The sequence below is a fragment of the Myotis myotis genome, unplaced genomic scaffold, assembly GCF_014108235.1.
Source record: "Myotis myotis isolate mMyoMyo1 unplaced genomic scaffold, mMyoMyo1.p scaffold_m19_p_14, whole genome shotgun sequence".
Classification (NCBI taxonomy): Eukaryota; Metazoa; Chordata; class Mammalia; order Chiroptera; family Vespertilionidae; genus Myotis; species Myotis myotis.
The window spans coordinates 40,613,925-40,629,022 of NW_023416318.1; the positions used below are offsets into that span (position 1 = coordinate 40,613,925).

The 15,098-nt window shown below is 43.6% G+C and overlaps 1 non-coding gene across 1 annotated transcript; it reads left to right on the forward strand.

Moving 5' to 3' along the window:
• The first annotated feature begins 688 nt into the window (after window positions 1-688).
• Window positions 689-825, forward strand: LOC118669554. Its single transcript, XR_004972022.1, has one exon. It is a non-coding gene; the product is annotated as a small nucleolar RNA SNORA42/SNORA80 family (small nucleolar RNA).
• Window positions 826-15,098: the final 14,273 nt, after the last annotated feature.

Genomic DNA, 15,098 nt, shown 5'->3' on the forward strand with positions numbered 1-15,098 from the left:
TAGCATACTTTATTAATTTTTTCCATCAATAGATGTTTGGGTTATTTTTCATTTTTTTTCTATTATGAACAGTGCTACAATTAAATGTGTAACATTTAATGAAAATGTTTTTTTAAAGATCTAAATAAATGGATAAATATGTCACATTCATGGATAAGGAGACTCCATATTGCAAACATGTCAGCTTTCCCTAAATTTACTTATAAATTCAATTTTCTTCTAAAACAAAGAAAATGTGAATGCTGCATCCATTTGCGGCTAGGGTTCAAGGCAACGAAAGGAAACCTCAACAAACTTGATCATTATTTTGCATTTCTGTGAAATAATTTTTGCATCTCAGCAAAGTAAATGACTCACTCAAAGCTAACCAATGGATATAAAACCGTTAGGTGAAAGTTGTTTGGGAAAAGGATGGTTACACAATGCCAAGGTATCATGCCACAGCTGACTAGCTAATTGCGAAGGGAAGCATGTACTTTTACAGTGGAGAGATCTGGCCGTCACTCTCTCTTCTTTTAAAAGATATATTTTTATTAATTTCAGGGAGGAAGGGAGAGGGAGAGAGAGATGGAAACATCATTGATGAGAGAGAATCATTGATTGGCTGCCTCTTGCATGCCCCACACTGGGGATCGAGCCTGCAACTCAGGAATGTGCCCTGACTGGGAATCAAACCGTGGCCTGCTGAGCATGGTAATGGATTTATGGTGGGCCCTTCTCCGTGGGCTTCTCATAGTGTACCCATGCCAGAAGAAATTGCTGCCTAGAACCATTGCCCAGCCTCCTTACTTGTGGGCTGTCAGCACTGAAGAGGGTTGTACAGTATATAAAAAAACCCAAAAAACCCCAAACCCCCCCCCCGTGACCTCCTGGTTCATAGGTGGATGTTCAACCACTGAGGCACTCTGGCTGGGCTGGCAGTCACTCTCTTAACCCAGGAGCAAACTCAGCATCAGCAATGGCAGGACAGCTTATCATGATGTGATTCATGATGTGATGTAGAATCAAGTGCCCGACAATAACTGTCAAGTGTTTGTGCCAAAAGTATTTAACTGAATTTAGCCGAATATTCATGACTAATTTTCCATTTACAGGAAATATAGGATAGAGAAGAAAAAACTATCAAGAAATAATCAGGCAAATCCAGAATGTGGGCCAGTTGATAAGACAACTAACCTGATAACTACAAAAAGTCAGTGTCATTAAAAAAAATGGCGAGGGGAAGAGGAAACGAAAGCGCAGAGGTGTCAAATGAGTTGTTGAGAGTCATACAGAGAGTGATAGCGAGACCAGGATGGATCCCAAGACCCGTAGGTCCTGCTCTGGGCTCTTTCCATTAAGCCATGCAGGTGCCTGATTGTGGTAGGAAACTGAAGCGTGGGAGACATAAAAATAAAACATGATAATAAAATATTCTTCCGGTATGTTTGAATTTTTCATAAAAAATTGCAGAAAAGTACATTCAATTAGATTATAAAAATTCCAATGGGACTTTTCATAGAACTTATCAAGTTGATTCGAATATTTTTATGGAAGAACGGGCCAATAAAAGCCTTTTTCTTGGGAAAGGGCCAAGAATAGCTAAGACATTATTGAAGTTGAACTAGGTGGGGGCATTTATTATGAGATAGGATAATCACGACAATTTGACATTGGTGGGTGATAGAAAAGCAAGATAAGTTTAGGGAGCCCAATAAAGGTCGTACATTCATGGAAACTCCATACTTGCTGCTTTAAAATCTCCAGGTGGTGATGCTAGGATTTTTTTAAACAAGCATGTTAAAGAGGAAAGTGGATTCTAAATCATGGGATTTAGCCTTTGAAACTAATCCTCTATTGGCCCTCTGCTAAAATGTTTTCTTGACTTGTGACTGGTGATTTCCACCCATGCTATGATCGCAGATTCTGTGGTCACATGTGAGGGCCTTGCTACGATAGAGATGGAGATTGTTGTAACTCAAAGTGATGCTGGGCCAGCACCGGGGGAGGCCAGGGGAGGCCTCAACATGCTCCAGGTTCTTGTCCCAGAGTTCAAGAGCATGACTGAAAGATTTAGCAAAGCACAGTAAGTTTATGAAAGCGACAGGGTGCATTTGAGAAGTGAGAGCGGGTGACCTTGGAGAACAAGGTGCACTGATGGGGTCTGGGTGGAAGGTTTTGATTAAAAGTGGACACGGTGAGGATAGGGTGGTCCTCTGCTTCTGACGCTGGTGGGCTGGCTCTCGTCCCTCCTCTCCAGATATCGATTTCCTTTTGTCCCCCTCTCCCCCCAAGTTACAGGAAATAACTGCTCTTCCACTTAGACCTCAGGCCTCCATGTCTCTCAGACGGTTCCACTAAACGTTGCCCTGTTTTGCTTTGATTTCTGTTTCTAACTCAGCTGCAGGATCAGAAGTGGGGAACAGGTGGTCAATGAAAGGGAAGGGGAGGAGCTTGAGACCTTTCTTCCCTGTTCTAACTTTCCTGCCTTGAAAGGACCTTTTCAAAAGTCAGTAAAGAGGACAAGTACCAACTGCTTTCTAGATACCGTGCCAGGCATTTTTACATGCACCGTTTAACTTCTCATGGCAGCCTCAGGAAGGCGGCCCACATAGGCAACGTGCCCCAAATCATGCCTTTCACGGGGGCAAAGCTAATACTTCCTTGAACACTGTTTGGTTGACATAAAGCCCTTAGCCTTTCTTTGAGACAAGAATGGGTACATTGCCTTTGAGATCAGCAGGACACTTCATCCTGGGGAGAAGGAAACTGAAGCACAGAGGTGTTAAATGAGCTGCCGAGAGTCGTACAGAGAGAGATAGTGGGCCCAGGATGGATCCCAAGACCCTGAGGTCCTGCTCTGAGGCTTTCTATCAAGCCATGCAGGTGCCTGACTGTGGCAGGAAACTGGGGTCCTGTCAGCCCACTGAGGTCTCCTGCACAGAGTTTTTCCTGGAGAAGCTCTCCCCGCCCCCGGCCCCTTTGGAGGGGTGCAGTCTGGACCATGCTGTGCACTTCTCGGCTAGCTTCATTGAACAACTGAGTCTCTCTGCTGTGACCTCAGATCTTTCTATGACCCACCTCTTGTTGGCCATTCCCCATATGTGAGTATAACCAAGAAAACTACCCCAAAGCAAACGCTGATGAGTCAGCTCTTCAGATGAGACTTTAAAATGTTTCCTTCGAAATGGGAGTCGGGCTTTTTAATGGTTGCCTGTGAAAACTTACCTTGTACTCATCAATAAAGCAAAGGTTGCCAGGCAGGGGCAGGCAATGCGGAGAGGTGACCACAGGTGACAAATGATGCAGTGGGCAGCAGGCTGTGTTCTTTGACCCAGTGAACCAAGGCAGCTTCCTCTGAGTCATGGCTGTTGCCAGCAGCCTCAGGACACTGAGGGGAGCCCAAACCTGCACACTCCTCCTCCTCCTCTTCACCCTATTCTGCAGCCTCCCAGGGTTCTGGGAATCTACACTGAGCTTTCTTCTTTCCACACCTTCTCTCATGAAATTCCCTCTGCCAAGGATGCTCTTCCTGATTTTTTTCTCTATTCAATTTATATTCCTTCTCTAAGGTCAAGTTCAGATTCTGCCTCCTTTATGAACAATTTTCATCCCTCACCTGGCGATAACCACTCTCCCACTTGGGACCCCAGGGCTCGGTGTCTCTCAGATGATTCAACTAAATGTTGCTCTGTTTTGTTTTGTTTTAAATATATTTTTATTGATTTCAGCGAGGAAGGAAAAGAGAGAGAGAGAGAGAGAGGAGAGAGAAACATCTTTGATGAGAGAGAATCATTGATCAGCTGCCTCCTGCACGCCCCTACTGGGGATTGAGCCCACAACTGGACATGTGCCCTTGACCGGAATCAACCTTGGGACCCTTGAGTCCGCAGGCCAACGCTCTATCCACTGAGCCAAACCAGCTAGGCCAGTGGTCGGCAAACTCATTAGTCAACAGAACCAAATATCAACAGTACTTCTTCAAAATAGACTCGCCCAGGCCAAAAACCGACTTCTGCTCCTGGGCCACGAAGTTTCAATCACACTGTACGCCCGCCCGCACGTGGTATTTTGTGGAAGAGCCACACTCAAGGGTCCAAAGAGCCTCATGTGGCTCGCGATCTGCAGTTTGCCGACCACGGAGCTAGGGCAATGTTGCTCTGATTCGTTTTGAGTTCTGTGTCTGTCAGCTGCAGGACCAGAAGTTTCTTAAAGGCAGGGAATCCTGCCTTTCTCATCTTGTCTTTCCCGAGCGCCCAGCACAGTGCTTTCTAGGGCAACATCCATGATTAAGGAACCCCCACAACTGAACCCCCACAATGGAATCTCCAAACATGAGGTCAGCATTAAAACCTTGGATGGCTTTCCACCACCCGGTTCCCGAGTGCCTTCTCTCCGAAGAGTCTTAGTTCCTCTCCTCGCAGCCCTCAACTTTCCCCCTTCTTTCTGCCGCTCTGCTTGGGGGATAACCTTTTCATCCAGTGGTCATTTTGGAGCACATGGCTGGGTGCTGGGCATAAAGAAATCCTGTTTCTTTCTTGATCAAGATTTATCTGGAATCCTGGATGAGTACACCCTGTCCTCCATTCATGACAGGGTGCTGCGCCTTGGTTTTCAATGGGCTTGAAGGACAACGGTGTATTTCCGCTCCTAAAGCGGTGGAACCGGCCAACTTGAAGAGGAAGCAAAGACAGTAGGAGAAGCCCCAGGGGAGGAGAGGGCCTCTGGGAGGAGGGCCGGGTGCTCCCCCTGTCTTCTTCCTGCGGACATCAGAAGCCTTAATGGAGTCCTGAGAGAGATGGTTGCAATGGGCTGTGAGGAAACTGAAGGGACTTTAAAAGAAAATTGGGAGCAGACTAGGCTGACGTGGTTTTCAGAGCAGGGACAGTTCGGGACAACCAAAAGCGGAGGCTGAGTAGTCAGATGTGCTCATTCTTAGAGTGGGAAATGGTGCTACCACTGAGCTTGGATTCTGGTGGCTTCAAAGAGGGTCACTGAGACCCAGGTAGAAAAGGCCCCACTTACTAGCAGATAGAGAGGTCTGAGGGTCACCTGGAAAAGGGAAAGACAGTAGGGTTATAACCCTGAACTCTGAACTTACTTAATTTCAAAGTAGTTTTTATACCCAGCAGCTCCCTAACAAAGCTATAAAGTAAGTTTTGGACTAAACCGTTGATTGCTGTGAAGTGCACGATAAAGGGGGAACTGAGGGAGAGGAGATCCAGACACTGTCACTGATGCAGAGAGAAAGTCACCCAAACTGTAGGTGAAGGGACTTCGGGCTTTCTGCATCTGGTCTCGGAACGGGCAGCGCCAGGCCAGATCTGGTGTATAATGCACGTAATGAGATGGGCTCCATTTCAGTCATTCTCACACACATTCCTCTTGGGGATGCCCAGACGTGGAGAATTTGATCTGGGACTGTCCCATTGTGCGATAGCCCGCCACTGTCCTGTGCCTACCTATGACCCTTACGACCACCTGAAATTGTCAATATAGTTTTGAAGATCAGGATTAAGGTCTCTCTTAGAAAATTTTCCACGGTTAAATAGAAAAAATACTTTTTAAGTGGGTGGACCCTACTTCTGACTTCCCCCTCCCCCCAGCAGCATCTGATAGAGCCCAGCACTTATCTCAGACCCCACTGTGCTTTGTGAGGAGCCCCTCAACTCAGGTGACTGTCAGATTAGTCCCGGGGCCTTGCACGGGCTTCTGGAAGGAGAGAGGAAGCACAGTCATCTCTGTGAGGAGGGAGTGACATAAAGGTAAAGATGGAGGTGGGGGTAGGTGGAATTGTTTTGTTAATTTGTTGGAATGAATATAGAGATGTGCTCATGAAAACTTGGCCCCAAAGCAAACTTTTGGAATTGAGAATATTTTCTTGTTTATATTCATGATTAAACCAAAGATGATTTTTCAGCAGAAATTTAAATCCCAACATGATACAAACTGCCTTTCCAAAAGTAGCCCCTTTAAAAAAATCAGATAGGGGAAGAGAAAAGTATGTTTTGGTAAGACATCTGTACTAAGAAAAGGGCAATATGCTAATTAGACCAGACATCTTCCGGATGTCCTTCCTGACAAAGCCAGGCCTGGGCGCAGTCGCTGGTGCTAGTAGAGGGAGAAGCCGTCCACTCATGGTCCTGGGGGATAGCAGCTGCAGCTGCAGCCCAGGAGAAGCTGAAGCTGCCCTCCCACAGTCCTGGGATCTTGCAGCTGTGGCCGGCCCAGGCGAAGCTGGCCCGGGTCCCGGGTGCCTGTGGCCAGCCAGAGGGAGGGAAGCCTGGGTCCAGGGTGCCTGCAGCTGGCCAGAGGAGGGAAGCCTGGGTTTCGGTTGCGGGGCTGAGGCAGAGGCAGTTAGGGGTGATCAGGCCATCAGGGGAGCAGTTAGGGGCAATCAGGCAGGCAGGCAGGGGTGGTTAGGGGAAATCAGGCAGGCAGAGGTGGTTAGGGGCAGTCAGGCAGGCAGGCAGGGGTGGTTAGGGGAAATCAGGCAGGCAGAGGTGGTTAGGGGCAATCAGGCAGGCAGGCAGGCGAATGGGATTGGGCCTAAACCGGCAGTTGGACATCCCCCAAGGCATCCTGGATTGGCGAGGGTGCAGGCTGGGCTGAGGGACCGGCCCCCTCCGCCCTCCTCCTCCCCCGTGCACAAATTTCGTGCATCGGGCCTCTAGTTAATGATAATTGGGAGTCACAACCTTTCCATTTGATGATGAATGGAACGTGTATTAGAAACTGGATTCCTTCCATGCTAGACTTCTCGGTGCCCTAGTGGTGACTTTCTGGAGAATGTAGTGAAAAGAAGGACTATATTGGGCCTACGGAATCTAAGGAAATTTGAGTGGTGTCAGTATAATTATAATACACAGGCACTCCTTACTTTAAGGCATGGTTCCAACATGCATGAATTTCCATAAACATGATTTAGTTAAATAACAGCAGCCCCACAACACAATTCAAATTACTATAATATGGTATAGTAGCTGTGAGTAATTGTATAAAGTACAACATTCACCACTAACTCTTCAGTCCACAAATCACTACACAAATAACAGATGCATATCATGAACATTGACCAATCACATCATTTCTTTTAAAGACTGTTGCTAATTGGTCACAGAGCCCCTATTACTCAGGTCACCATCTGTAGCTGTGTTTCTACCTTGTTCCATGTGACAATACATTTTTTTTAATTGAAAAAATTAAAAAATGGGGAGAAACCAAGATGGTGGCATAGGTAAACACCGGAAATTGCTGCCTCACACAACCACTTCAAAAATACAACTAAAAGACAAAATGGACATCATCCAGAACCACAGGAAGGCTGGCTGAGTGGAAATTCTACAAATAGAAGGAAAGAGAAAAGCACACTGAGACTCAGAGGAGGTGCAGAAGTAAAGTGCAGAGGTACAGAGGCGCACGTGGAAAGGGCTGGCAACTGAGGACACGGTTGTCTGTTTCAATCGGGAGGGAGTCTCAAGCTCACGACTGCTCTGAACTCCAGTTCCGGGCGAGTCTCTGAGGACCCAGACTCATACGACGAGAAACTGGACTGTCTGGCAGCAGGTGGAACTTGAGGGTGGCTTTCTCTCAGAGGTGCTTACAGCAATTACCAGGACACTGAGATGTGGGGCCTCTTAGGGTAGGACTGAGGAGCAGCCATAGCTGCTTGCTTCTCCCTGTTGATCCCCTGAGACCCTGCCCCACCCAAGCTGTGCGCAGAGGCTTTGCATATGAAAGGCCTGGCCCTTTGTAATCTGAAAATTACCTAACAAACTGCAGCTGGGTTAGAGAGACCCAGAACTTCCAAAAGAAGGCCCAAGGCCCCATAGCAGCTTGCATTGCTTCACAGCTGGGCCTCATTTGGGCACCTCCAAACCCAAACAAAGAAGAGGAATCTGCAGATCTCTCCATAGCTCCTGTTGGGCAGCCTCAGGAAGAGGCTAAATTAGCATGACTTTAGAGATCCAAGAGCCAGTGTACCCAGTGGTCAGAGTGGGACCATCCAGATTACAACTCCTCATATCCACAAGGGACACACTCAGGGGGCAGACTCAGGGAGCACCAAAGCCCCACTGAAGCAAGTCTTGCCCCAGGAGGGTGTCTCCAGCACAGAAGTTCTCCCACTGCAGACACAGCTGATTCTCACAGCCAATTGGCCTGGAGGTCAATTCCTCCCAGTGATACCTACAACAATCAAGGCTTAACTACAACAAGACTGTGCACAAAGCCCACAAAGGGGTGCAACAAGAGTGTCCACCTCAGGTAATTGGGGAGGCTGAGCCACTGGGCCCTATAGGACACCTAGCACAGAAAGCCACTCTATCAACACAGGGAAGCATAAAAAATGTGGAGACAAAGAAACAGATCACAAATGACAGAAATGGAGGAAAGCAAACTACTGGATATAGAGTTCAAAACCACACTTATAAGGTTTTTCAAGAATTTTCTAGAAACCGCTGATAAATCTAGTGAGACCCTCGAGGTTATGAAAAAGGACCAACTAGAAATTAAGCATACACTGACTGAAATAAAGAACATTATACAGAGTTCCAGCAGCAGACTAAAGGATCGCAAGAATCAAGTCAAAGATTTGAAATACGAAGAAGTAAAAAACACCCACCTGGAAAAACAAAAAGAAAAAAGAACCCAAAAATACGAGATAATGAAAGGAGCCTCTGGGACAGCTTCAAGCATACCAACATCCGAATTATGGGGGTGCCAGAAGAAGAGAGAGAGCAAGATATTGAAAACCTATTTGAAGAAATAATGAGAGAAAACTTCCCCTACCTGGTGAAAGAAATAGACTTACAAGTCCAGGAAGTGAATCCCAAACAAAAGGAATCCAAAGAGGACCACACCAAGACGCATCATAATTAAAATACCAAGAGCAAAAGACAAAGAGAGAATCTTAAAAGCAGCAAGAGAAAAGCAGTCAGTTACCTACAAGGAGTACCCATACGATTGTCAGCTGATTTCTCAACAGAAACTATGCAGGCCAGAAGGGAGTGGCAAGAAATATTCAAAGTGATGAATGCCAAGAACCTACAACCAAGATTACTTTACCCAGCAAAGCTATCATTCAGAATTGAAGGTCAGATAAAGAGCTTCACAGATAAGAAAAAGCTAAAGGAGTTCATCACTACCAAACCAGTATTATATGAAATGCTGAAAGGTATCCTAGAAGAAGAGGAAGAAGAAGAAAAAGGTAAAGATACAAATTTATGAACAACAAATACACATCTATCAACAAGTCAATCTAAAAATCAAGTGAATAAATAATCTGATGAACAGAATAAACTGGTGAATATAATAGAATCAGGGGCATACAAAGGAAGTGGACTGACTATTCTCAGGGGAGGGGGGGAGGGGGTGTGGGGGATGCGGGAAGTGACTGGACAAAAATCATATACCTATGGATGAGGACAGTGCGGGGGGGGGGGGGGGGGGAAGGGTTAAGGGCAGAGGGTGGGGTGGGAACCAGCTGGAGGGGAGCAATGGGGGAAAAAAGAGGAACAACTGTAATAATCTGAACAATAAAGATTTAATTAAAAAAAAAAAAAGACACAGGAACCAGCCTGGAGGGCTCCCACTGGCCAAAGTTTGCACAATTAGAAGATCAAAAGAACAATGACTATAAATGAATAAAACATGTTAAACATATTTAAAAAAATCAACCAATCTCTACTCATACTGAGAAAAATCGCAAACAAAGGAAAACCTTACTTGCTCACCACTGGGGTTACTACCACAGCAAGTTCTTATTCTGGATATTAGTAGTTAAAGGAAAAGAATCAATCACAGAGAGGGACTTACATCAGGACAACTACCTTGATTTAAGTTTTAAGGGAAGATCTGCTTTACTGAAGAATGACTGCTGAAGAACAGAAAGAGTTGGGGAATTGGATAGTCACAAAGTATCACTGCCCAGACCCAGAGCTAGTCCCAAGGGGAAAAATAAGAATTTATAGTGGGAGGACCTTGCCCCATTGATCACATAAACATCCCAATGGCGGGATAACCCGGGGCTATGTGCTGTGTCCAGATTAAATGCAAGGCGATGCACACAGCATCACCGAGGAAGTATTCTTGCTTAAAATGTTTAATCTAATATAGCCTGTACACCTACTTCAGTTTATAAAAAACATAGAGGATATGAGAAAGGATTAAATAAAACTACAATGAAACACAAAGACAAATCTAGAATGTGGCCATTCTACAAGACAATTACTTTGGTCTGTTCAGTAGCAGGAAAAAAGAGAAAGGGGTTGCTGTTCTCACTTGGGGGAGACTTCAGAGACATATTCGCTAAAGGCAGCTTGTGGGACTTGATTGCACATTTGTTAGAATAAAGTAGTTATCAAAGGTATTTTTTTGGGGGGGTGGGTGGGTGAGAGGTGGAGAGCTGGGAAATTTAAATATGGACTAGGTATTAGGTGATATTAGATTATTAGGAATTTTATTAGGTGTGAAATTTGCTATTGTCAGTATATAAAAACAGGCCCTTTTCAGAGATTTATATTAAAGTACATGGGGATGAGCTACCATAATGCCTGTTATTCACTCAAAAATACTTTAACAGAAGAAAACTAAAGGAAACAAAAATTTTAAGATATTAATAATTTAAAAAGCAAGATGATGGGTGTGTGAGAGTTCATTATAGAGTTCATTATTTTCTCTACTCTTCTATATGTTTGAAAGTTGCAATAATAAAAATTTAAAAAACATTTTGTACATCAGCGATGAGTGGATTAAAAAACTGGTACATCTATACAATGGAATACTACGCTGCCGTAAAAAAGAAGGAACTCTTACCATTCACAACAGCATGGATGGACAAGGAGAGCATGATGCTAAGCGAAATAAGTCAACCAGAGAAAGATAAATATCACATGATCTCGCTCATTTGTGGACTATAATGAACAACATAAATTGATGAACAAAAATAGATCTAGAGACAGAGAAGTATCGAACAGACCATTAAACCTCCGAGGGAAGGCAGGGGAGGGGTGGAGAAGGGGGTAAGAGGTCAACCAAAGGACTATGCTTATATGTGTGCATATAAGCATAACCAATGGACACAGACAGTAGGTGGGTGAGGGCATGTTCTGGGGGGTGGGAGCAGCCAGGGAGAGGTCATGGGGGGGGGGGAAGGAAACATATGTAATACTTTAAACAATAAAGAATTTAAAACAACAACAACAAAACATTTTGTAGCTAAAGATGTTTGACAACTGAAATATCTGGCTGTCTGAATGTGTTCCTGGTTTGTCTTTGAGATTAGTGGAGAGGGAACTGGAAGTTTTTGGCTAGAGTGATAGGATTATTCCTATCACTGGCTGTGAGCTTCAAGGCCCTTAATGACAAGGTTGGAAATTGGCCAGCAGGACAACTGGCCGGACACAGGTCACAGGGTGTGACCAGGTGTCCCAGGACTTCTTCCACAGTTCCATCCTGCCCTGAGGCTTCAAGTTCTATCTTGCTGGAGGTCAGTCTTGGACAGAGTGCCTTAAGGAGTGGAACAGTCATTCGGGTAGCATTTCACAGCTTGTGGCCTCTCCTCTACCCCATTAGGGAGGTTCACCTGAGGTCAATTATTTGTCTACTAGAGGTCCGGTGCATGAAATTTGTGAACTCGGGAGGGGTCCCTCAGCCTGGCCTGCACCCTCTTGCCGGTTTAAACCTGCAGTCGGACATTCCTCTCACAATCCAGGACCACTGGCTCCTAACTGCTCGCCTCCCTGCCTGCCTGATCACCCCTAACCACTCGCCTGCCTCCCTGATCACCCCTAACTGCTCGCCTGCCTGCCTGATCATCCCTAACCACCTCTGCCTTGCCCCCACCGCCAAGGCTTTGTCCAGAAGGACATCCAGAAGGTTGTTCGGCTGTCCGGTCTAATTAGCACATTACGCTTTTATTATTATAGATTACCTCTAGCCCTGAGAGTCATTTATTCTCACATACTTGTGTCTCTGGCCCAGTGGAAACTTGTGACTTAGGAGAAAGCATGAAGCTCTTCTATAGAACTAAATAACTACCTTTCACCAAAAACACCAGATTTGAGAAAAATAGGGACTGGTATTTAAATAGTTGACACTCTAATTTTTAACCTCAGAGGATTATGTATAGATTCACTGTAGTATATACCTGAAAAATGTAGGTGGTCCTGTCATTTACAAATAAAGATAATGAGGTGCCGAGAAAGTAAGGATTTGTTAGTGGTAGAGCTGGGGCTAGAACCCAGGCCTCTGCATTCTGAGTTCAAATACTTTTCACTTCATACTTCCTACTCAGTTGCTCCAAATTATTTGCCTCAAGTGGTAGTCAGTTTTGTAAGACAAGAAATTTTGTTTTGTCTGTGCTTACAGAGAGCACAAGATTTACATTTTTTAAAATTTCAAAATATTATTTTCTTGTATGAAATAATTATAATGGCAAATGTTAGTTTAAAAAATTGTATTCAATTGGCAAAGTAAAACATTGTCAATTCTTGGGTCTCAGTTAAACAAATTACGTGTACTCAGTGAAATGCCACAACTGTTTTTGGTTCTCCAAGGAAAAATGGCTTCCCCAGAGGCTTGGGACTGGGAGGGAGTGCTTGTTTGTTTTGAAAGGTGGATCTAAAGTGTCTTGTTTCTAGATTCATTCAGCTCCTATTCACCACATGCACTGTTTCTTTCTTTTATTTAAAAAAAGTTTTAAAATATTTTTATTGATTTCAGAGAGGAAGGGAGAGGGAGAGCGAGATAGAAACATCACTGATGAGAGGGAATCATTGTTCGGCTGCCTCCTGCATGTCCCCTCCTGGGGACTGAGCCCGCAACCCTGAGAATGTGCCCTGATCTGTTTTTTGGGTTAATGCTCAACCATTGAGCCATACTGGCCAGGCCCACTGTTTCTTTATTAGACCTCATTTGCCCTTAGCCTTGACCGAGTTTTTTCCTTGTGTGGATCTGTTTCTCCAAGAACACAGTGAACTTGGCCCTGTAGAGCTGTGGTCTGTGTCCACCCCCATAGCGTATATCCTTTGATGTTTGCACTTCCCTGACTAATGGACTGTCAATTTTCCTTCAGGGCACAGAAGGGGATGTCTCCTGCTCTTTCTAATGACATTTTTGGCTGACTACTAAGGAAAAGGATTCACATTAATACATAAAGTGTCCCATGGAATAGATTCTAATTTGATGAGATGACTTGAAAGTTCTGTGTAACCCACAAGTATCTTCCAGAAAGACCTGCTACCATGTCTAAAAGTCCTCACTGAGTCATTGTTTAGGGGCCCTCCAGAAAAAAAGTTAAATTGTTGACATTTGATATCACCTGGGAATAGCACATTGACATAGTTTAAGAGAGCTGAACAGCCCACTATCCATAAGGAATTTATTTGATCAACATTTTCATTCTCTAGAAGATTACAGGGCTCTCATGGAATAGAACAGGACAGGTAGGTTTTGAGGTAGGGCTGAGATGGAATGTGCACAAGAGCTTTCTTTTCTAAGTAGATTAGGATACATTCTGGGTAGAGGTGGTTGCTGAAGAAGTCATGAGGTGCATGTGAGTGAATGTGTTTGCGTGTGTCAGAATCTTAGCCCATCATGCCTGGAAGCAAAACTCACCTTTAATTTTGAAAGATATTTTCATTCGATATAAAATTCTTGATTGAAAAAGTGTCTTTTATCACTTTAAGTATATCATTTCATTATCTTCTGGCTTGCATAATTTCAGAGAAATCTGTTATACTCATTGCCTTTGTTCCTCTATATCATTTCCCCCTCTCCCTTCTGGCTGCTTTTAAGATTTTCCCCTTTTTGATTGGTTCTCAGCAATGTGATTACGATATGCCTGGTTGTGATTTGGGTGTGTGTATGTTCATTTTGCTTAGTGTTTATCAAGGTTCTTGGATCCATAAGATAGAATTGTCATCAAGTTTGAAAAGTTTCTAAACATCATTTCTTCAGGTTTTTTTTTTTTTTTCCTGTTTTCTTTCTTTCCTTTTCAGGGATTCAATTACATTTATGTTAAATTTCTTGATATTGTCACTGAAGTCTAAATTCTTTCCTATCCCTTCCATTTCCTTTTTCTCTGTGTTCTTTCTTTTGGATAGTTTTTAAAAAATTCATTTTATTTATTATTATTTTTTTGTTAATCCTCACCCGAGGATATTTTTCCATTGATTTTTAGAGAGAGTGGGAGGGAGAAGGAGAGACAGAGAGAAATATCCATGTGAGAGAGACACATTAATTGGTTGCCTCCTGAATGCACCCTGATCAGGGCTGGGGAACCTGCAACCAAGGGTACATGCTCTTGACTGGAATCCAACCTGGGACCCTTCAGTTTGCGAGCTGATGCTCTATCCACTGAGCCAAACCAGCTAGGGTGAAATTTATTTTATTTAAAAAAATAATTAAAAATTTTTTAAATTACAGTTGACATGCAATATTGTATTAGTTTCAGGCATATCATCCAATGATTACACATTTATATACCTTATAAAGTGATCACCCTAATAACTCTAGTACTCATTTGACACCACGCATAGTTATTACAATATTATTGACTGTATACCCTATACTATATTTTACACCCCCATGACTAGTCTTTAACTACCAATTTGTACTTCTTATTTCCTTTACCTTTTTCACCCATCTCCCGACCCCCTCTCCCATCTGTCAACCATCAAAATATTTTCTGTAACTGTGAGCTTGTTTCTGTTCTGATTGTTTATTTTATTTTATTTTTTTAGATTCCACATAAATGTGAAATTATATGGCATTTATCTTTTTCAGTATGACTTATTTCCCTCAGCACAGTTCCCTTTAGGTCTGTCCATGTTATTGCAGATGGCAAGATTTTCATTTTTTGTTTTTATGGCTGACTCATATTTCATTGTATGCACCACTTCTTCTTTATCCATTCACCCATTGATGGATACTTAGTTTGCTTTCATATCTTGGCTATTGTAAATAATGCTACAATAAACATATAGATGTATATATCTTTTTGATTTAGAATTTTGGGTTTCTTTAGAGAAATACATAGAAGTAGAATTTCTGGGCCCCTCTTTGTCTCTTGGTGTAGCCTTTGTTTTAAAGTCTATTTTGTCTGGTATAAGTATTGC